This window comes from Cryptomeria japonica, chromosome 2 (genome assembly GCF_030272615.1).
Source record: "Cryptomeria japonica chromosome 2, Sugi_1.0, whole genome shotgun sequence".
Classification (NCBI taxonomy): domain Eukaryota; kingdom Viridiplantae; phylum Streptophyta; class Pinopsida; order Cupressales; family Cupressaceae; genus Cryptomeria; species Cryptomeria japonica.
The window spans coordinates 90,165,008-90,189,082 of record NC_081406.1 but is presented as its reverse complement, the minus strand read 5'-3'; positions in this window follow the sequence as shown (position 1 = coordinate 90,189,082).

The following is a 24,075-nucleotide window of genomic DNA, read 5'->3' as shown; positions in this document are numbered from 1 at the left end:
TAGGAAGTCAATACTGGGAACATGTTGGTACTCAATACGTTGCACCTAGTGGGATTATGATTGATGATCAAAAGAAAGAGCAACAAGAAAACAATTGAGCATTGGAGGCTATTATCAGTTCTTTGTCTAATGTAGAATATGTAGATGTCCATGGTCTGGAGACTGCATATGAGGTATGGAAGAAACTTGAAGAGATTTATAGCGGTGATGAACATGTGAAGATAGCCAAAGAAGAGAGTTTAAGAGGAAAGTTTGATGGCATGTATATGGTTGAAGGTGAGAATATTCATCAGTATGGTAAAAGGATAAAAGAGATAGTTGGTGAGATCAAGAGTGTTGGTAGTAAAGTGGAAGATGCCACAATGGTTAGCAAGGTGTTGAGAACCCTTCTACCATTCTATGCTATCCGAGTTGCAGCCATTCAGGAGCTAAAATCAATTGATAAAACTAAGGTAACCCTTGACTCCATCATTGGTAAGCTTACTACTTTTGAATTAAATAGTTATGATGGTAGCATTTAGAAATCTAAATTTGCATTTAGAGCTTCAGTTTCTAACCCATCTATGAGAAAAAGTAGAGATGTCAGTCACAGCTATGAATCTAGATCCAATAGAGAAGTTAATGATGAAGAGAGTTTGGTTGAGCTTGAAGCATTGTTGGCCAAGTGGTTGCCCAGAGCTACCAGTAAATACAAAGGTAAATTACCGTTGAAATGTTTTGCATGCAACAAGATTGGACACATTGCAGCTAACTGTCCTAATGGTGACAATGAACACAAGTGAGAGAAGTTAAAGAAGTACAAAGGAAAAGGCAAAAGAGATTGTCTTATTGTAGTTGATGGTGGTATCACTAATGAGGAATCTGAGGGTGATTCTAATGAAGACATTGCTTTTGTAGCCATTCAAGAGGAGACATCTGATCAAAAAGCATTAGTTTCTCGCATGGATAATTCTGATGATTGGATCATTGATAGTGGTTGTTCACATCACATGACACGTGACCAGAGAAAATTTCTTTCTTTGAAGGAATTTTATGGCAGAGTTGTGAGATTTGGTATTGACTCACCCTGCATGGTAAAAGGTAAGGGGACTATTTCTCTTAATGGAAATAGAAGTGCATATGATGTCTACTGGGTTGAAGGATTAAAGCACAATCTTTTGAGTGTTTCTCAACTCAATGAAATAGGATACCCATTGGAGTTTAAGAATAGAATGTGCAAAATCTATGGGAGCAAAGGTGAACTAATTGCAACAGGCAAGCAGACTAAAGGTAACCTGTTTCCCCTGAATCCTAAAGTCAACAACTATTTAATTTCTAAAGTAGATGATAGCTGGATTTGGCATAGGATATTTTGTCATATAAATTTTGATAGCCTTGTCAAAGTAAGTAAATCCAAGACAGTGAGAGGTTTGCCTCAATTGGACAGACTGGTTAATGTGCTATGTGAGGAATGTAAGTTGGGAAAGATGACATCCTCAAATTTTAAGAGCAAATCTTTTTCAGCAGAACATCTATTAGATTTAGTTCATACAAACCTTTGTGGATCAATAAGGACTAAAAGTATTCAAGGTAACAGATATTTTATGATCTCACCTAATGATTGCTCAAGAATGATGTGGGTCACATTCTTGAAGGATAAAATGAAAGCATTTAGTATGTTCAAGGCATTCAGGGCCTTAGCTGAAAAGGAGAGTGGTAAGAAGATAAAGTGTCTGAGGACTGATCAAGGTGGTGAATTTACTTCAGAGGAATTCACTAGATATTGTGAAGAAAATGGTATCAAATGACAAATTTTTACACCAACGACACCACAACAGAATGGTATTGCAGAGAGGAACAACCAGTCAGTTGTTGAAGTTGCTAGAACGATGTTCATACAAGGAGGTGTAGCAAAATATTTCTGGAGAGAAGCTGTCAGCACAACTGTCTACACTATAAATCGGATATTGGTAAAGAGAGATAAGGATATGACTCCTTATGAATACTAGTATGGTAGATCACCTAATGTCAGTTATTTCAAGATATTTGGTAGTAAATGTTTTATTAAGAGAGGTGAATATATTAGTAAGTTTGAGGTTAAAAGTGATGAAGGTATAATTCTTGGTTACTCCACCAAGAGTAAGGCCTACAAATGTTACAACAACCGGACACAAAGAATCATTTAGAGTGTTGATGTTCGAGTGGATAAGTATCCTGAAGTCTCAGGGGAAACCAATGTGGAGAAAAAGGATAAAGATCCTTTCATTATGTTTTTGGAACTAGAACCGGTGAAGCTTGAAACTGGTAAAGAGAATGTTGTTGTACCAGTTCAACCGAAACAGGTAGATTAAGAAGAAGATGATGAAAATGAAGAATAAGAACCTGAAAATAATGATCATGTTATTCTGAGGTATATGAGACTCAATCACAATCCTGACCAAATTATTGGAGATAAGGATGCTGGAGTGTTAACCAAAAGAAGAATTAGAGAAAATTCTTGCATGATCTCCACTATTGAGCCTAGAACTGCTAAGGAAGCATTTGGAGATGATCATTGGATTAAAGCTATGGAGGAGGAACTTGACCAAATTGAGAAGAATAACACATGGACCCTAGTACCCAGATTGGTGAATAAAAATGTGATAGGTACTAAGTGGGTATTCAGGAACAAATTGAATGAAGATGGTGTAGTAGTCTGAAACAAAGCTAGACTGGTTTGCCAAGGTTTTGCATAGTAAGAAGAAGAAGATTATGGTGAGACTTTTGCACCAGTTGCTAGATTGGAAAGTGTTAGGAATGTACTTGCATTTGCAACATATAAGGGATTCAAAGTATATCAGATAGATGTGAAGTCAGCATTTTTGAATGCTATACTAGAAGAAGAGGTATACATTGAGCAGCCAGATGGTTATGCTTTGGATGATGAAAAAGACATGGTAAGCAAATTGCACAAGGCACTATATGGCTTAAAGAAAGCATCGAGAGCATGGTATGAAAAGATTCATTCACACTTGATGAAGATAGGTTTTCAAAGAACCAGTGAAGACAACAACATATATCTCAAATTTGAAGGAGATAAGATACTAGTTAGTGAAGTGTTTGTGGATGATATCATATTTGGAGGCAATTATGACATGAGAAATGACTTTGCAAATGAAATGAAAAGTGAGTTTTAAATGTCTCTGGTGGGAGAGATAAAAAATTTCATAGGCCTGCAAATACAACAAAAGAAGAGTGGTATTTTTATTACACAGTCTAAGTATGTGAAAGAGGTATTAAAGATATTTGGAATGAGTGACTCTAAACTAGTTGGGACACCAATGATTATAGGTTGTAAATTGTCTAAGGAAGATGAAGCCACATTTGTTGATGAAAAGGAGTACAAGTCAATGTGTTGGCAAATGCACACTCCACTAAGATATTGTAGGTGATTGAAGGTATTGTCATTGATAGCAACCTTGCAATCATGTGATACTGGTAGGCAGACATCGGCACTGACAGACTCTACACCGGCATACAGAATAGTGGCACAAAAAAATATGAATACCGACACCCTAACCGACAACAATTTTGTATTAATGTATTTTGTAATTAATTGTAAAATCTTTTGTAAGCCAACATGGTAGATTGTAACATGACTCATATATGTATGAGATCATTGTAGATCATTAAGTGATAGATATGAAGGTATGATGCGAAATTTAGAAGGAGCATATCCATTATGTGAATTATTGGATAAGGGTTTATGTATGTAGCAGAGCTTAAACCGGTATTGAATCTGGCATAGAAGATGCTAATCTGAAGTAGTACAAGACATTGGATTAGTATAATCCATTTTTGTAAGTCAGTGTGATGTCTTTTGTAACTGAGCAGTGACCTCTAGGCACTTGGCCTTCCTGCATGTGTAGGCCCCTATTGTAGTAGTAATATTCTCTTATTGGCCAGTAAGTGAATATTGTGGGTCACAAATACCATGGAGGTTTTTCCCACACCAGGTTTCCTCATAAAAACATTGTGTTATGGTGTGTTTTTCATGTTGTGGTTGTTATTCTTATTTGCTACATTATTTCTGGTTTAGTGGTACATAGTTTTAATATGCTTTTCATGTTATAAGTTAAGAAAATATTATTACTGATGAGAACCCGATTCACCCCCCCCTCTCAATATCTTTGGGAATCCTAACAATTGGTATTAGAGCTTGGTCCTCTATTTTCAGAAGCCTAACAGCTTGAGGAAGATCTTGTCACCAGTAGAGATGGAAAACTTGAGAAAGCAATTGGAAACAACTCTTTCAGACTATGATGTAGTAAAGGTGAAGAATATCAAACTTGAGGATGATCTAAAGGATGCTCAAGATATCATTCAAGCACTTCAAGAAAATTACACTATAGCAAGGAATAAAAGAAGAGAACTTTGTGAGAAGATGCAGAAAGAGGAAGATGAAAAGGAAACTCTTAATGAGTTGGTAAACAAGCTAAGACAAGAAATCAGTACAAAAAAGAATGAGATGCAAGATATGACTATGAGATTCTATAAAGAAATTGAAGACATAAAGAAGAATTAAGAAGACTTGGTTAGAAAACTAAATGATGCTGGAAATGAAAACACAAGACTCAGTCATGAAAATGATATGTTGAAGACAGATCTAATGCATACACAAAATGATAGAACTAAACTTATAAGATAGAAAGGAATCTTGGAGAATGAACTGACTACTGCAAATCAACACAAGGAGAAATTCAAGTAAAGTTTAGAAGAACTTGGTGACATGCTGAAAAATTAGAAACCTAATGGTGATACAAATGGCCTTGGCTTTGAAACTAGTGAAAGCTCCGGTACTACAAATACTCATGATCATATTAAATTGGTAAGACAACTTAATGCTTACAAATTCAATGGGAAATGCTTTAACTATAACAAGTATGGTCATAGAGAAAATCAGTGTAGATCTAGAAATTATCAGAACACTAATACACCCATCGGTCAATGTTCTAAATGCAACAAAGTTGGTCATAACTCAGAAAATTGCAGAATGAATGTAAGATGTTATGTTTGTGGAAGATTTGGACACTTATCTAATCAATGCAGAATACATACCAACATAGGATATGGGAAAGCTATTCAAAAAAATAATGTGACTTGTTATGCTAAATTTGGACATATTGCAAAATTTTGTAGAAGCAAGTCCCCATCGACAAATAACAAAGGTCCTAGTTTGAAAGGCAAAGAAAAGGTTGAAGAGGTAAAACAAGAATTCTCAAAACAATGGATCAGAAAGTCAGATAAGAATGTTGAAGGGAATACCCCTCCACTGGTAGAACAAAGTATCACTCCACCGATAGGAGACTCTTCATCTAACTGAAGGAAAATCCTTTGGGGGTTTAGCAATGAAATGAAATACATGCTATTATTCCCTCAGTTGATGGTGATAAGTTGAAATTACTTCTATACCGGCAAATGAGTTAAGCTGTGACTTAACCGACGAGCATTAAATGTGGTAGTTGGAGAAAATAAAATTATAAAGCAAGTGTTTTGGCTCCTTTTTCATTCACCAAGCATTCAAATCTTTTAGAGCATGAAAATTCGTGAGCGAAGGCATTCTTAGCGAAAAGTGAAGCAGTTCATCAAAGTATTCATCCTAAAGGCATATTGAGGTATTTATAATCATGGCATCTTCATCCACTCCTGAATTTATTGTAAACCCTACTGTTGTTGAGGTTATTAATTGCCCTAGACCCATTTTCAAATTGGTTCTTGAAATAGCGAAGAAAGATGATAACATAGGTGCATTTTCTCAAATCCCTAAGGGAGTAGTATATGCTGAATACTCTAGGATGTATATACATTGTCATATAGAAGAATTAGGTGATGATGAAATCAAAAACATGTATAGAACTATGATTCCTGATGAATCTGGAAATATCAAGCCGAAACATAAGATAGTAGAAACCCTAGGCTTTACTGAAATCCTTAGTGTCCTGGATTTTCCCAAGGATATTATAAGGATTGTGCTAAGAAGAGTTCATGGTGAATTCTTCTGGTTGGATACAATTTATAAAATCACAAAGGAATTCGTTAAGGCAGTGACAGGGTTACCTTCCACTAGTAGAAGACCTGACAAAACAAAGAGAGTCTCAAATGACACAGTGATGGATTTAACCAGTGCAACATTTGACAAAAGGTCTCTAAGGGTAAACAATGTAAAGGACATAAATGTGAGATTTATCAGTATGATCTTAGGTTATAAAGCTACACATGAAAATAGGTTGAACTCTGTTTCTAGCCTATGTATCACAAGTGCATATGACATGGTCAACAACAATGCTAGAATAGATGTATGTGAATGAATCAAAGATGAATTGATAGACAATCAGGGGAAAATTAAAGGAGATAAGAAAGGAACATTCAGATTTGGAAATTTACTTGTTTGTCTAATGTTGTACATAACTAAACAAGTACCAGGTATTGGTGCAAGAGATTTTGGTTTTGACATTCTGGTAGGAAAACAACTATTGGATCTATTGAACAACATGGGAGAAAACCAGGAGAATAACTTAAATGAACACTTTCAAGAATTAAAGGCTTGAATGAAAACTGGAATAAGATTGTCACAAGCTATTGTGGACAAGTATCAGAAAGAAATATGTTTTGTAATAAAAAAGGATGAAATCTAGATGGAGGCAGTTGGCCCTAGAACTATCTGGGTAACTGAAATGGGCTATGAGACAGATGACAATATTATTGAAACTTATGAAAAATCCCTCCTTGAAGCACCCAAGGAACCCATTGAGAAAGTTTTTGGAAATGCTGAAACAATAAAAAGTGGAATTCAGTCTAAGAAAAGGGTTAAGAAAGTTGAAGCAACAGTAAGAAAAGGAACCCGATAGGCTAAAGCAATTAAAGAAGATGTTTTGAAGCAAACTAGTATAAGTGAAAGTGAGTTGGAAACACTTCAACCTGAAACTCATCTTTCACCGGTTGGAACCTCCTCTAAGAGTGATATGCTAGTAGTATTTAAAAGGGTAGAAAGGAAAAGAAAACCCTCATTGGTACCCTCACCTACACCCAGGAGAACCAGACAAAAATAATAGGCAGTTAGGCCTCCGGTAAAGAAAATAGCTCCTAAGAAAAAGAAGGTAAAATAGAATATTGCTCCACTGGATAAACTCTTGAGTGAAATCACAGAGGATGGTAAGCTGAAGAACATCAACAAAATATACAACACACTATTAGAAGATGACAAGGAAAGCATAGAGAACAGTGTAATCTTGCACTTAGATATTTATAAGAATTTTTTTATGGAAGTTGTTGATGAAATATCAAATGATCTATATAGGAGATTAGAAGCTAGAAGGTTAGCCATCATTGAGCTAGACAAGAAAATCAAGATTGAAAAATTACTTGTAGTACATCCAGTCAACTCAACTGATGAAATAGATAAACTAATTAGTGAAGCAAACTAGACAGTATTCTCCACCGCTCACCGACATGTAGCACTGATGGCAGGTAGAGTAAATGAAGTCTTTGAAGAAACAACAGATGCATGGGATATATTCTTTGTGGAAAAAGAAAAACATGAAGAATTACTCAGACCAAAGACTATTAAAGTATATCAAAAGGATAGGGATAAGGGGAAAGGTAAGGTAGCTGGTCCTCCAAGCCTAAAAATAACTAATAATGTACCCCCCCCGGTAGATACTACTGATAGTCAACCAAATACTAAGAGAATGGAGACTCCACTAGAGGATACAAATCCTGAGTCTGAAGTTTTGTATACTATGAATATTGATACTCAAGAAGTAAATGTTGTGGTTGATAGAGAAACCACTGAGGATAAGAGGACAGATGTGACTACTGAGTCACCAGATGTAGAAGTTGAGATAAGCATAGAAAAACCTACACAGACAAAGCAACCAATAGAGGATACCATTGAGAAACCGGTAGATACAACTGAAAAAACATCAAAAGAACTGACTAAGGAAAGTACAAAGGTACAAACTAAGACTACATCTGAGAAACTGATAGTTGAAAGCTCAGAGAAACCCTCTAAGATACAGATAGAGAAACCAAAACAGGTACAGGTTGAAGCACGGGTTCAGACAGAAACAGTGCCACCGGCCCAAACTAAAAAGCCTAAACCTTTGATTGTAGAAATGCAAACACAGACTGAACTACCAGAGGTCAAATCAAGCAAGGTGATTAACACCATCGATAGCATGACTATTGTAAAGGTAGTTGGACAAACATCTAGTACTTCTATGACAGAATTCAGAACTACAAATGTAACAAAGGTCTTATTGGATTCAATAAAGAAGATCATAGAGTGCAATGCACAAGCCTATAAGGCTATTGATGATACAATTCCCATTCTTAAACTGATAGCACCAAAGTGTATTGTAGATAACAAAGATTCTTTAGGTCAACTAGACACATTGTCTAAGTTCATCACCGACAACATATTGACTATTGATCAAATAAATGAGGATACATTTAAGGAGAAAATGATTAAAGAAAAAGAGAAATTCCTTGAGGAAATTGTGAAGAAGAATAAGGAGAAAATGGAAACATTATTACCGGAACCTGGAGAGATAATTCTTGACTTCAAGAAACTATACAAAGACACTCGTAAAACAAACATTTTAACAGAGGATCTAGACAAGGATATCAACAAAGCACGAGACAAGATTAACAATATTGCTGACAATCATATAGGTACATTGGATTCATTTTTGGAGATAGAGAAGAAGATTGCAGAGAAAGAAGAGAAAATCAAGCAGTTTGAGAAGGACAAAGAGAGAATAAAGGATAGGACTTGAAATATAGACTTGGTCCCAAACTAGATTACCTCATTTCTTTGAGAAAAGAAATTTCTAAGGCTCTGGTTCCCAGACTGAAGACACCAGAAGAGTAAATGCACATACTCACCGGTAAAGTGCAGAGAACTCAAGAGGCACTAAAAGACAACAAATCATTCAACAATGGTTTAAATCTTATTTTGACAGATATTTTTCAGATTGTAACCCACCGGTTACAAGAATCCAGGCAAGACTCCACTAACATTGAATGACACCCTTTGTCATTGATGTCAAAGGGGGAGTAGTGTGATGAGAAAAATGGTCAGAAGGAAGTAGAGATTATATACTCAAGGGGAGCACACATTTTTGGACATACAGTTTTTGGCAAAGATTTTTGGACTTCAATTTTTGAATACATTCTTAAATTTTTCTCATGAGTGTTGCCATCAATGCCAAAGGGGGAGATTGTTGGAAAATGCACACTCCAATGAGATATTGTAGGTGATTGAAGGTATTGTCATTGATGGCAACCTTGCAATCATGTGATACCGGCAGGTAGACACCAACACTAGCACCGATAGACTCTACACCGACACCGAAAAAGATGAATACCAACACCCTAGCCGACAAAAATTTTGTATTAATGTATTTTGTAATTAATTGTAAAATATTTTGTAAGTTGACATGGCAGATTGTAACATGACTCATATATGTATGATATCATTGTAGATCATTAAGTGATAGATATGAAGGTATGATGCGAAAGTTAGAAGGTATTGATCCATTATGCGAATTATTGGATAAGGGTTTATGTATGTAGTAGAGCTTAAACCGGTACTGAATCTAGCATAGCAGATGCTAATCTGAAGCAGTACAAGACATTGGATTAGTATAATCCATTTTCATAAGTCAGTGTGACTTCTTTTGTAATTAAGCAGTGAGCTCTAGGCACTTGGCCTTCCTACATGTGCATGCCCCTATTGTAGCAGTAATATTCTCTTATTGGCCAGCAAGTGAATATTGTGGGTCACAAATCCCATTGAGGTTTTTTCCCACACTGGGTTTCCTTGTTAAAACATTGTGTTATGGTGTGTTTTTCATGTTGTGGTTGTTATTCTTATTTGCTGCATTATTTCAGGTTTATTGGTACACAGTTTTAATATGCTTTTCATGTTATAAGTTAAGAATATATTATTACCGATCAAATACTGATTCACCCCCCCCCCTCTCAGTATCTTTGGGAATCCTAACATAATGATTGGGAAATTGCACTATGTTATTCATAGTAGACTGGATATAGCTCATGCAATTGGTCTAGTTGCTAGATTTTAGAAGAATCCAAAGGAAACACATTTGATAACAACCAAGAGGATATTCAAATATTTGAAAGGTACTATTGGCTATGGATTATGGTATCCATATGTAGGTAACTTTGATTTGAAGGTGTATACAGATGTAGACTGGGTATCTAATGTTGATGATAGGAAAAGCACAACTGGTGGAGCATTCTTTCTTGGAGGAAGACTTGTTTCATGGAGTAGCAAGAAGTAAAGTTGTATATCACGGTCTATTGCTGAAGGTGAGTATGTTGCAGCTTATATAAATTGTACCCATGCTATCTGGATGAGGCACATTCTAGAAGGTTTCAAGATGAAGTTTCAGAACTTGTAAATATCTTATGTGACAATACTAGTGCCATAAATATTTCGAAGAACCCTGTTTTGCATGCACAAAACAAGCATATTGAATTGAAGTATCATTTCTTGAGGGAAAAAGTGTAGAGTAAAGATGTGATATTGGAACATGTTTCTACCAAGGAGTAGCTTGCAGATATCTTTACTAAACCTCTACCTAAGACTACTTTTGAGTATCTTAGAAGTCAGCTAGGGGTTGTACCCCTCCATGAAGTCAATTGAGCATGATGTAGAGTACATCAGTCCCGGAGCTACTTGCAGAATTTTACAGTAGGATTGGTGTAGACTGGAGTTAGTCCACAAGGGGGAGCATCAAGTTGCAGGTTGTTGATGCTAAACAGTGAAGTTTGAAATTGCATGTTTTACTTTCTCTTTGGTATTGTTGTCAAAGGGGGAGAAGAACTATGTGATTATGGGGAGAAGAATTGTATGATTGACAGATAGAAAGTCTATATCCAGTTACTAGTTGAAGACAAGGAGACTACATGGCAAAATGTAAACTAGGATTCGTATTCCAAATAATAGCAATGAAAGGTATTGATATTTGTATTGTCATCAATGCCAAAGGGGGAGATTGTTGTAATTTGCATGAAGATTGCATTAATGAAATGCTATGTTGTCATTGATGTCAATTAACCAGTAATGATGTTGTTTTGTAACTGGTAGGAAGAGCTAGTGAAGGGAACTGCAACTAGTAGATGAGTTTGTGGTAAAAATTGGTATTGCTAAGAAATGGTGAGATCAACTAGTGAACCCTACCTATTGATATGATAAACCCTAACCGATTAAGTTTGGTGAAGTTTGTTGTATTGGTTTATGATCTGATGATGAGTGGTAATGATTATGACACATATGAATGTTGTATGAGAAGAGTTTGAAAGTGTTTTTGGCGCGTTGAGATAACATTTTTTATCTTGGTAACAAGAAAGCTCATTATATGTAATGCAAACTATGTGATGAGTTACAAAATTTGATGAAGCGGTGATCAAGGAGCGGTCGAGGCTATCTTGAATGATGTAGAGACACTATTATGTAATCCAATGGTCATACTTGAACCGATTTGTTTCTAATCTCTATGAGAGAATTAGGATTGTGTTTTGTTACTGACCTATTGATTTGTTTATAATTTCGATGAGTTGTTTTTTTTCAGAGTTGGCAAGTTTGTAGTTGAGTGTGGTTGCCGAACTGGATGATGTATCTACAATTTATGTAAAGGCAGCTAGGAGCATGAAAAGGATCTGAAAAACAAAGTGTATTTCTATTCAAACAGATTAGCAAACCCTTGTTGTTTTCTAACATTTACAACAGTTAAAATCCCATAACCGGGTAAGCTCTAACAAGCTTAGTGTTATTAAAATCCTTTAACTAGGTGGTCCATTAGCTTGGAGTTCAAATCCTCTACCGAGATTACTCCTCACAGGGTATTGCTTCTAATAGGGCATTATAGTCAATCCCTTAACCAGGTGGTCCCTAACTGGATTTGTTCTTAACAAGACTTATTGTAAATCTTTAACAAGCTTGGCTCCTAACAGGGCGAACTTTAGAAGAGTTTAAAATACTTGTGGGTATTCATCCCAACCGTGGTTTTTCCCATTTTGGTTTCCATGTAAAAAATATTTTGTCAAGTGGTGAATGTTTTTGTGGTTATGTTTACTATGGTTGAATTGCTTAAATGCTAAATCCACTTTGATATGTTATGTTAACTAGAAGCAATCTAAAATGAGGTTTTACTTATGTCAGTAAAGTATTTGGATGTTTGTGAGTTTCAAGGTGTTTTACTGTTAGTCTATTATAACTGTCAACCGGTTTAACTTGACAGTGATATTCAATCTTGTCAGTTTAGAGTTTACTTTGAGAAGTTGATTTTGAGATTGGTGAAAGTTTATATCAATTTTTTTATCTACTGATTCACCCCCCCTCTCAGTATTTGACCGGATCCTTATTCTTTCATCATACCATCACTTAATGGGGCTATTCCCAAGAAGTTTGGGAGGGCAAACAATGGAGTGGTTGTCAAAACTCATACCTCCCATCAGATCATTTGATGAGTTGTTGAATAAATTCATAACACAATACTCCTATAATATCCAACACACAATTACCATGCTTGACGTATACAATACGAAACAAAAGAACAATGAACATTTCATGGTGTTTCTACAACGATGGAGGCACATAGTGACAAGGTACCCATGAGATGTGCCTAAAAAGGAAAAGATGGAAAATTAATAGAGAGTGGTATCCAAGTAGAGGAAGCTTCCATAAAGAAAGGAACCTTGAAGTTCTTTAAGGAAGGTGTTTGTTCATCAAACAATAACACCTTTAACAATCAAAACAATAACAACAACTCAGACAAGTCTAGATTTTGGACAAGAAACAAAAACATTGTTAATGATGGGGTAGTCGATGTCAACAATGTAAAGTATAAACAATCAGTGTTTCCAATAATGATCAAAGAATTGCCAATCAAGGAACTAACACTTATCAATGAAATAACAACCAAGGAGCTTCAATGCCAAACAACAAAAACAATCACCAAGTCAACAATAACAACAACCTAGGGAACAACACAAACCAAAGAGGCAACACTAATACTTCCCCGTATCAACTAATATACACACCATTAGGACAAACCTTAGACTCAACATTTCAAGAGCTATTGGAAAAATAAGATCATCACATTGCTAACCACAAGCAACTTTGAACCTCAAGTTAAATCACCATGGTGGAATGACACATTATTGTGATTATCATCGAAACAAGGAGCATAGAGAAAATGATTACATGAGGTTTAAGAACCTAGTTCAAGGTATGATAGACAAGAATGATGTAATAGTCGATGGTCATAAAACCAATGGTGACCATGAAGCTTTCAAAAATCCTCTTCCTAATTACGACAAGGAAGGAGCATCAACATCAAACAAAACCAAGGGAGCTCATATCAATCACATATCGGCATATGAAAATCAAGTGAATGTCATAAAAATTAAAGACAAATAAGAACATGCGTCGATAAATGTGACAACAAGAGCTGAGAAATATGTCTTGAAGGGGACCGCATCAACAACAACAACTCTTCCCAAGGCTCGATATAACTTGGTCGGCCAACTACGGAGAACACTCGCTCAGATATCTATATTTGAGTTGCTCAAAATTTCAACAAAACACAATGATATCTTGTCGAAACAATTGTTCCAAATGATTTGGATATTGATCGATTCCAAGCCATGGTGGCCCATATAATAGTGCCACATAACATATCTTTTTCTGAACATGATGATGTCTCCATGAGTCATCCGCATAACACCCCACTACATATCGACATCTTAGTCTATAAACATCAGGTAAAAAGTGTATCAATAGATGGAGGAGACAGTCTCAATATATGTACTCTAAAGCTTATCTATGAATTGGGCTTCTCTGAGAAAGCTATTGATCCCAAAAATAAAATCGCTATCAAAGCCTATGATGATGAAGAAAGATCATCCAAAGGAACTATGATACTACCCATTCAGGTAGGTCCTATACAAAGAGACACAATGTGCCAAGTCTTGGACATAGACTTGACTTACAATATACTATTGGGTCGTCCATGGATCCATGAAATGCAAGTGGTACCTTCCACATACTATCAATGTCTCAAGTTCCCCTACAATGGATAGGAAATTTTAATATCTACAGATACTAACCCTTTTTAGTACTATGATGCTATGGGGGTAGCTCAAGATATCCTGGTTCCACACAACAGGGAGGCCCAAGCTTCCTCATCATCCAACCATCAAGAATAACTCAAGTCCCTATCCATCAACTTCAAGAAAAAGATGAAAATAAAAGACCAACGCATGGGGGAGTACTCTATTGAACCTTTGTGTCTATCTAAGTTGCCAACTTCACCAAGGTCTTATGGAAAACCTTCCATATCAAGACATCAGGAAATACAACCCATCACAAAGTTTGATGGTAAATTTATCCAAATGGGCACATTGGCTGAAGAATTGGAAGATAAAGAGATCCTTAGCTAGCTATACAAGGATGAGGAAGAAATCAGTGCTACTACCCTAGAAATAGTCGTACCAACATAACAGTATGGAAATGGGTTCCGAAACATGCAACAAATGGGATACAAAGGAAAAGGACCTATTGACAAGTGTCAAGAAGGCATCATAGAACCCATAGAACCTCATTCATAATTTGCAAAAGACAGAACAAGACCTAGGTATGGCCAACATGTTCTGCCTGTGCAAAAGAAAAATCACCATCAAAAACCTCAATGGAAAGAAAAGAAAAAACATAACAAAGACTCATGGAAAGAAGCACTGCACCAAGAAGCAGAAAAGACAAGGAGAAAAAACATGAAGAAAACTAGAGGCGAGAAGAAGAACTCGCTATCCAAAGGGAGGAAGCTTTTTATAATAAAGTATAGAACCTGATCAAACCAACGCTGAGCCACGACCTAAGGAAATTTCTACTCAAAGAAAGGAAACGGTTTATGAACAAATTCAAAGAGTACAAGAAAGCACCGATCCCAAATCATAACAAGCTACCAACTTGTGTCAATTATCAGTGATTTTTTCTCACCATACAACATACCTATCAGATTCAGTGAAGCCACCTGGGATAGCGATTCTGAAACAAATTCCAATGAGCATGAGTGGGACACCTATTCAGATGTTACTAAAGATATTGAGGTGGATATAATCCATGCATACACACCCCTTTCTCATAAGAGACAAGGCTAAAGATCTTGATCATTTGAATTCGAACCACAACATATCTATGAGGCTAGTGAGAATGAGCATCGGCAATAGGAATAAGGCAATATTGAGGAGAGTACCATAGAAGACCTCAAGAATATCATAGACCTCACCAATATCCCAAAAAACTATGATGATGTCTCCATCATGACAATTATAGAAGTTGACCTTAACCAACCAAATGACTCCTTATCGCTCATATATCCTGACCTCATAGACTAGGAAGAACCCGAAAATCATGATATACCAATATTCCCAAACAATGAGTCAATTTTCCAATACCTATGCTCAGTCAACCTGAAAATATCATCCACTAGTGAACCACATAATGATATCTGCAATAAAGGTAGTGTCAAGTTTCTCGGTCATAAAAATAATACAAAAAATGGATCTAATGGTGAAAACCATTTAATGGTAGTATTAGATCACAAAAACAAAAAATAAAAATAAAGGACGTATTTGAAGGTGAAAACCTTTTTGAGGCACCTGAGGATGGGAGACTTGACATTCTTCCTAAACATTACCAAGAGAGATCTCCAATCTTGATTGAGCTAACTCAATCAATAAATATTGGCACTGAAGCGACAGTCAAAACCATACATCTGTTAGAATCACTCACAGAAAAACAAAAACTAGATTTTGTTAAATTCTTCATGGAGAAGCAAATCAATCATGCATCACTTGTCCATTGCTCCTGGAGCTAAGCCTATCAAACATAAATTAAGGAAGATGAATCCACATCCGGCATTATTAATCAAAGCAGAGCTGAAGAAGTTATTAGATGTTGGATTCATTCGACCTATAGATTATGCCAAATGGATCTCAAACATTGAACCAGTTTCTAAACTGGATAAAAGAATAATGATTTGTATAGACTTCAGAGACCACAACAAAGCTTTCCTGAAAGATGACTTTCCTTTGCCAAGCATTGACACCATTGTTGATCTAACAACATGGAACACAATGCTATCAGTCATGGGTGGTTTTTCAGGCTATAACCAAATTAAGATAGCTCCAAAAGATCAAGATAAGACTGCATTCATATGTCCATGGGGAACATATTACTGTAACGTCATGCCTTTTGGCTTGAAAAATGCTGGTGCAACTTATCAAAGAGCCATGCCAACAATTTTCCACAACATGATGCATACTTTCATGGAGGATTATGTGGATGATTTGCTAGATAAATCATTCATAAGAGCTGAACACCTAGACATCCTAGATAAAATATTTGAACGATTGGAGCAATTAAATGTCAGATTAAACCCTAAGAAGTGTGTATTTGGGGTCACATCCGACAAACTTTTGGGCTACATTGTATTAGAAAAGGCCATCGAAGTAGATCTAGCAAAGGTTCAGGCTATCATGGAGATGCCACCTCCTAAAAACATTATCCAACTACGATCTCTGTGGGGAAGGCTATAATCCATCAGACAATTAATTGCTAAGCTAGGAGATAAATGTCTTCCATTCAATCATCTGCTTCATAAGAATATAACTTTCAGATGGGAAAACAAATGTGTAGAATCATTCCACGAGTTTTGGTACCACCAATAGCAGGCAAGCCACACATCCTCTATATATCAACAACAAAAGTATCCTTGGGGCGCTACTAGCATAAGAAGATCCGATAGGAAAAGAAAGGGTTATCTATTACATCAACATGAGTTTGAATAGATATGAGCTCAATTATACATTCATGAAAAATGCTTGCTTAGCAGTGGTGTTTGCTTCCCAAAAGTTCTGCCACTATATGTTAGCCCACACAATCAAGCTGGTAGCAAAGATCAATCCTCTCAAGTATCTACTCAGCTAGGCCACTCTGATGGGAAGATTAGCTAAATGGGTTATGATCCTAAGTGAGTTTGACATTCAATACACAGAGAGAATGGCTATCAGAGGACAAGTAATTGTAGATCAACTGGCAGAAGAACCACTACCAGACCCACACCCACTACAGGTAGAATTTCGAGATATGGATGTACTCACTATCACACCCAAGAAATGGACCCTATACTTTGATGGATCATAATCACAACATGGATTGAGTGTCGGAATCCTATTCATCACTCCAGAGGAGAACACAATTTTGATATCTTAAGGACTAATGTTTTTATGCACCAACAATATTGTTGAATACGAAGCCCTGGTGACAGGAATCAATGTAGCTGCAAAATGGAGAATCAAAAAATTAAGAATCTATGGGTATTCTCAATTAGTTATCAATCAGATCAATGATGACTATCAAATGAAAGATGATAAGCTAATGCCTTACTAGAGAATGGTGGATGACTTCAAAATGTACTTTGTGCACATCACCTTTGAGAAGATTCTAAGATTGGAAAATAGAGTTGTCGATGCAATGGCTACTATCACGTCGCTTCTATAAATTCTAGATAAATAGAATCATTATGAATTCCTGGTAGAGCAATTGTTTTCCCTAGCCTATGACAATTTTGCATCCCAAGTCATCTATGCCTTGACTGGTTCTGATTCCCCTCTATACGAGAAGATATATGACTATCTCAAAAACAATACCCTCCCACCCGACCTATCTCGCAACCAAAAATGAAGCTTCATCCGACAAGCCACCTGCCATACCTTAACCGTTGACACACTTTACTGTCGAGGTCTAGATAGTACTCTTCTTCGATGCCTCGATCATAATGAATCTGACTCCGCCTTACATGTGCTTCATGAAGGTATTTGTGGTACACATTCAAGTGGTCCTACTCTCGCCAAGAAACTTATGAGAATTGAAAGAGATTCCTATCAATTTTCTAGGAAATATCCTAAATGCCAAATTCATGGTAACCTCATACATGCACCAATGCACCAGCACAGGCACTACAACCATTCACCACATCTTGGCCTTTTTGTCAATATGGAATTGATCTAGTGGGAAATATTTACCCTTCCTCTTCAAAAAGACATAAGTTCATTATCACTGCCACAAAGTACTTCACCAAGTGGATTGAAGCAGTCTCAATGACCATCGTGATTGGAAAGAAGATCTCATCATTCATCCTCAACTATCTCATTTGCCATTCCTAGTTTCATCATCACAGATAATGGACGTCCTTTCAAGAATCAAGATGTGCAAGAGCTATGCGAACAATTCAAAATCCAACATCGCTTTTCCACACTATAGTACCCATAAGGCAATGGCCAAGTAGAAGCATCAAACAAAACAATTCTAAAAATCTTCAAGAAAATAGTGAATGATGCTGGTAAGGATTGGCATGTACAACTCAATCTGGAACTTTGGGCCTACAAAATGAGTATTTTCACACCCATAGGGGCTCCACCATATTCATTGGTGCATGGTTCAAAAGCAATTTTGCCTCTTGAGATAGAAATCCCATCTCTATGAGTATCTTTGAAGAGCCTCATACTAGATGAGGAATATCGAGTGAACAAGTTGCAGGAACTAGAGCTTCTTGATGAAAAATGGCAATGTGCCTATGACCATCTCAAGGAATATCAGCAATGAATGTGCAGAAGCTATAATCACAAAGTCATCCCAAGGGCTTTCAAAATTGGTGATCTAGTCCGAAAAGAAAATCCCAGAAATTAGCAAGACTAAGAGAAGAAGGGGAAATTTGAACCTAATTGGTTTGGACCCTTTGCCATCATATCATCCTATGGATTAGGAGCATATTAGTTGTAAACTTCAAAAGGGGACATGCTCGACGAACCAACCAACAATATCCACTTGAAGAAATTCTACACTTGAGTCATCCAATGCAAGGATCAAGCAAAAAAGCAAAAAAAATTAAAAAAAGTATGAAAAATCATCACTGAGGTGAAAACTTGGCAAACAAGCGCCTTGTGACACAAAAAATAAAAAATCAGAAAAAAAAAATTAAAAAAAATGAAAAACAAATAAAAAAAGTGCAATAAAATAAGTGGTGAAAACTTGGCAACAAGTGCCACTTGTGATAGAATGACTCCTCCATTTATTGGTACTTGTATCTATAGTGTCATAAAATTGTGACCCTATACATTTACGATCGCATTAGGGTCCTCATGCATGCAAACTCAAATCCTCTAGCTTGATTAGAGATCAAAGAGTGCTTGGCTTGTGAAAATATCTTCTTCCTTGGTCTTCGCATCACTCTCTCTACACTTTGCCCCAGGGAGACAGGGGCATGGTGCCCTTGTCCCCCTTTGGATAGGGGTGTGGTGCCCTTGTCCTCCTAGGACAGGGGTGTGGCGCCCTATCCCTACCCTATTTTTGGATAGGACCTTTATAGAGAATGTCTTGTGGATTGTGCAGTGAGTGGGAAATCTCCCTGATGTCAGCCCATGACAAAATTTAATTTCTTTAAACATGTATTTAAGGGGGCATGCGCTCTCTCATTTTCATAAGTTGGATAAGTGGGAAATTCACAAGAAATCAAGAATTAAAGAGCATTCTTTTCCAGCATTGAAAATTCTCAAGTCTCCCTTCAAGGCCAAGTGTTTCATTCAAGTCAAGGATTCAACCATTGAAAAGGAGATTGATTCCAACATTCAATTCCACACAAACATTTCTATCAACATTGCTACTACAACCTCCCTTGAGGTGATTTACAATTCAGCCTTTCATTTACATCTACTTGCAAGTACTTTCTTTCATTACTTGGTTAATTCCAAAACTTGGGTTTGACCCAAAGGAAAAACCCCAATCCCAACACATTTCCCTCTCTTTTCTATGTGTAGGTTGCAGGTGTGCAGTTGTACTTTCGGATTTGGGCTTCATTTACAGAGGTAGAAAAACCCTTTTCATATTGTGGATTTTCGAAGGACTATGTACATTCCCTCCATGGTCCGGACAAATTTTCATCAAATTTGTAGGGTGACTTCATCTCGACATTTTACTTCCAAATCCCTGTGCACAACTTCATCCCATATTCAGGTCTCAAGTTATAATCGGTTCTTTGTCGCTTTTACACTACATAATTCAATCAATTTCCTTTCTAAATCAAGGAATAAGGGGATCAACTCAAGATTCTTAATTCAGAATTCAATATATCATCTTTGTGTGGAGATTGGATCTAGTGAAACACCCCTTATCTTCCTAATGTAATGGTGAAAAGTGCTTGAAGGATAATCAATAGTGAAACTCTCATCTCTCTTTGAGGGAAAGGGTTAGTTTTCCTCTTGATTTATCACTCATCATTTTCATCACCATTACATTTTGGTGAACCTGAATTCTTGCATGCTATCCTTTGATAAACATTGCATATTTTTCATTTACAAGTTTCAAATTTCTACAAACTTAGTGGTTAATTCATTAAAAACCCTAGTTTTTAAAATAAAAATTGAACTTGTGATTTGTAAAAATTGCTTTTGGTTATCTTACATCTGAAAGTTGATTTGTTTGTCAAATTCAATTTCCTCATTGTCTTGTCCAATTTGCAAATTAAAATTTACAAAATTTGAGAGGTTACTTGTTAAAATCCCAATTTTCAAAAATCATATTGAACTTGTGCAAAAAAATGGATTTCCATTTAATTTTCAAATTTTTGATTGTTCTTAGTTTTGTATTCAGTTTTGTTGGGACTCATTAAATTTGAGTGAATTTAATGAGGCCCATTTCAAAATTTTGCTTTGCAGTTCCAAATGATCATAAATGAGTCAGTTTGAATGGCCTAGTTAGAGAGAGGGCAAAATGGAGCCGGTTGATTTTCAAAGGGTAAGGCTCAGGAAATGTGTTCTACACCTTTCATTTGGTTAATGAAGTGTTGTGCAACTTTCAGAATTTGGTTTGGATCAATTTATCAAGTACCCATTTCGAGGGGTGAGCTGAAAGTGCATTTTAGGCACAAATGCAGATTTTACTAAGTAGCCTACTTTGAGTGCTTATATCTTTTTCCTTGTTAATCGTCATGATGAAATTCAAAATGGATTGAATTCTATGCATAAAAGTGCACCTCCATGAAAATTATCAAGTCTTTATGAGTCCATTTGCTCAGTTTTCAAAGCTTGATTTGTTTGCAGTTTGTATGTTTTGACAAGTCCTTGTTTCAGCAGCTAGTTAGAGCCCTGTTTTTGCATAAGTGTAAAAGTTGCCTCAGTGAATGTGATGTCAGAATGTTTGTTCTGGGCTATTTTTGGTATAAATGACAAGCTATGTTTCAAATTTCAAGCTCCTGCCAATCCGTTTGATTGGTTTTCAAAAGGGTTTCTTAGGCCATATGTTTCAGTGTTTTGTACTTTCATTGCTATATCAGTTAAACTAGCCGTTTTCATGAGCGTACCATTTGCGCCCAGTCAGAATTTTGGTCGAACTGATAATTCTAAGTTTTGATATGTACTTCAAGGTACCATGTCTCATATTTGAGGGTCTACGGAGATCGTTTGATATTTTTAAGAAAGGCATCATGTGTTGCTTGAGCATTGACTTCATCAGGTCCACAGTGCCGACAAAGCCAGTTGGTCATTTTTGACCATTAATATCTCATCACTCAGGATTCATCTTGAGAAACAATTTGGTAGAGTTCATTCTTGTATATCAGAGTACATGCGTGTCAGATGGCGGGGTCCAAAAAGGTGTTTTGATTGGTTTGAAAATTACGTCTTCGCGATTAAATGCGAAAATGTGGCGCAGGCAACTGAAAGTTGCAAAACTCAGTTTAATGATCCAAAAATGATGCCGATCATTTCCAGAGGCATGTTTTATGTCCGTGAGTCATTTCAAAGGTCAGTTGAATGAAAACAGAATTTTTTTTAGTCGGACCCACTTTGGGGCCCGACCTGACTTGTATCTTCACGAGGTTTTTGAATCAAGATTTAAATTGATATCTTAAACCATATGTTTATATGATTTAAGTATAAAGTAAAACCAGGAGGGAGGAAGCTATTGTGACAAAATGTCGAGCATGCTAACTATTTCCTTTCCAATTGGGGACAAATTTGACCTCACACCAGAGCACTACATTTTTAAAATTGGTGAAGGATCTGCAGCACAATGTATCACTGTGTTCAATTTTGGAAGCAATAAAGTTGGGATTGCCAAAGTAGTTTGAAGGAATGATGTGGCACCATCACTCAAGATTTATTTCTAAATCTGATATGTATTATGCCAAGAGTGAGGCACAACTTGAAAATGGATCAGGTTTCCACCTCAACAAATATGCAATGGTCACAATGCTGCAAAGCTCAAACTTCATGGCTGGCCGTTTTCATGAGTCATTAACACAGTCTCATGCCATACATTGTAGCTGTTCATTGCTGAAAGGGAAGATGATAAAAGTTCATACAAGAGGAATACGTCATTTTTTGTCAAAATCCATGCAAGTTTAAGGACGATAGGGTTCCTTCTCTAAGGTTGTTGGATGTGCGCTGCATGTCCAACCTTCCAGAAAATACTATATATGGAGGACCTAAACCCCAATCTCCTTGGGAGAGGCTAGTACTGGAATTACGTAGACATTACAATCCATAGCAGAATGTTTGGCAAGGGACATGGGATATACGGTCAACCAAGTAGAGGGTGCACCTACAATGCTTTATAAACCTTTTGTCAATGTTTATTTTGGAGCATCCTATCTGAAATGGCTATCGACTTATGATGGAAAGAAGAGAAGTGAGGAATTCATGATTCATGCCTTTAATGATGGTCAAAAGAGAGAAAATCACAAGTCAAATTTGCAATATTGGAAGTGATACCAACTGGTTAAGCAAAGTCTTCCAATGGAAATTGATATGCAGATTGAGAAGACTTTTAGCAGCTTCAACAAATGGCAAATTCAATGTCAGTCAAACCCCCTCACGTGTTCTCCCCTCCCACATGGTAAAAGGAAAACATCTCCTTTCTCCCTACGCAGAGCATGTTGGAGTGGCAATTAGAAACCTTCCACCAAATTCGTTGGCAACTGCAACCCAAATAATCCTCCCTGTCGTGAGCTCTTGTGTGGTCTTTGACTGTGGGCAGTGGCAAATAGAAAGGCTCACAAACTTCCAGGCTTAATGCCAACGTCCTCCATGTCCTCCCGTGAGGTGTAAGGTCAATCCAATTTTTAGTGGCTTTCAGCAAATGCAATTGGCAGGTGGAAGGTGTTAAAATAGTAGCAAATGCATAACCCCCCCCCTTATGCAGCATTTGGAGAAGAGGCAATATGAAATAGTTTCAGACAAAACCGTGTTTTCCTGGAGTATGGCATGGGAAAGGCATTCGAAGCCTTCAAGTAAATGTAAAGGGGGCAGCATTAGTACTTTGAAACAGGCACCATTAAAACTCAAAAAAATCCTTCAACATGCAGTTTCAGGCTAAAAGGAAATATCCCACATTGACTGGGGAATGGGAATATTTAGCAATTATAAGTAAAACTCCACACAAGTAATATGTCAAAGCATCAAGAGACTTTTGATGCAAGGTGATGATGGGTGCCCAAGTGGATCCCACACGAGTGGATGCACTTCTCAAGGCAACCAAAGAGGTTGAGTAGCGACCAGGTGACCCCATGCATGCACAGATCCCGAGGCAGACGAGTTTTGTAGAGAAAAGATGAGTTAAAGATCGAGCAAGTTGCCGGAGATCTATGGTGCGCATGGATTTGTGAAGGAAAGATGATCAGCAGTTAATCTCTACGAAATAGCGAAAAGCTCAGGAAAATTGAAGGTTAAAGAGTGAGCAAGTTCAAAAGATCCGACGACCTGCGTGATTTCGGAGCAAGAAGGTGCACGTTCGTTAGCCATCGCGAAATGGTGAAAGACAGGTGATGGGTCTAGGTGGAAGTCCAGCTTGCGGGTCTCATCTAGTGGCACTGACATGGTGATGATGTGGCACATATGTGGTGATGAGGTGGCATACACGTGGTAGTCCAGTGGTAGTGATGAGGCAGACACGTGGTAGATCGATGAGGT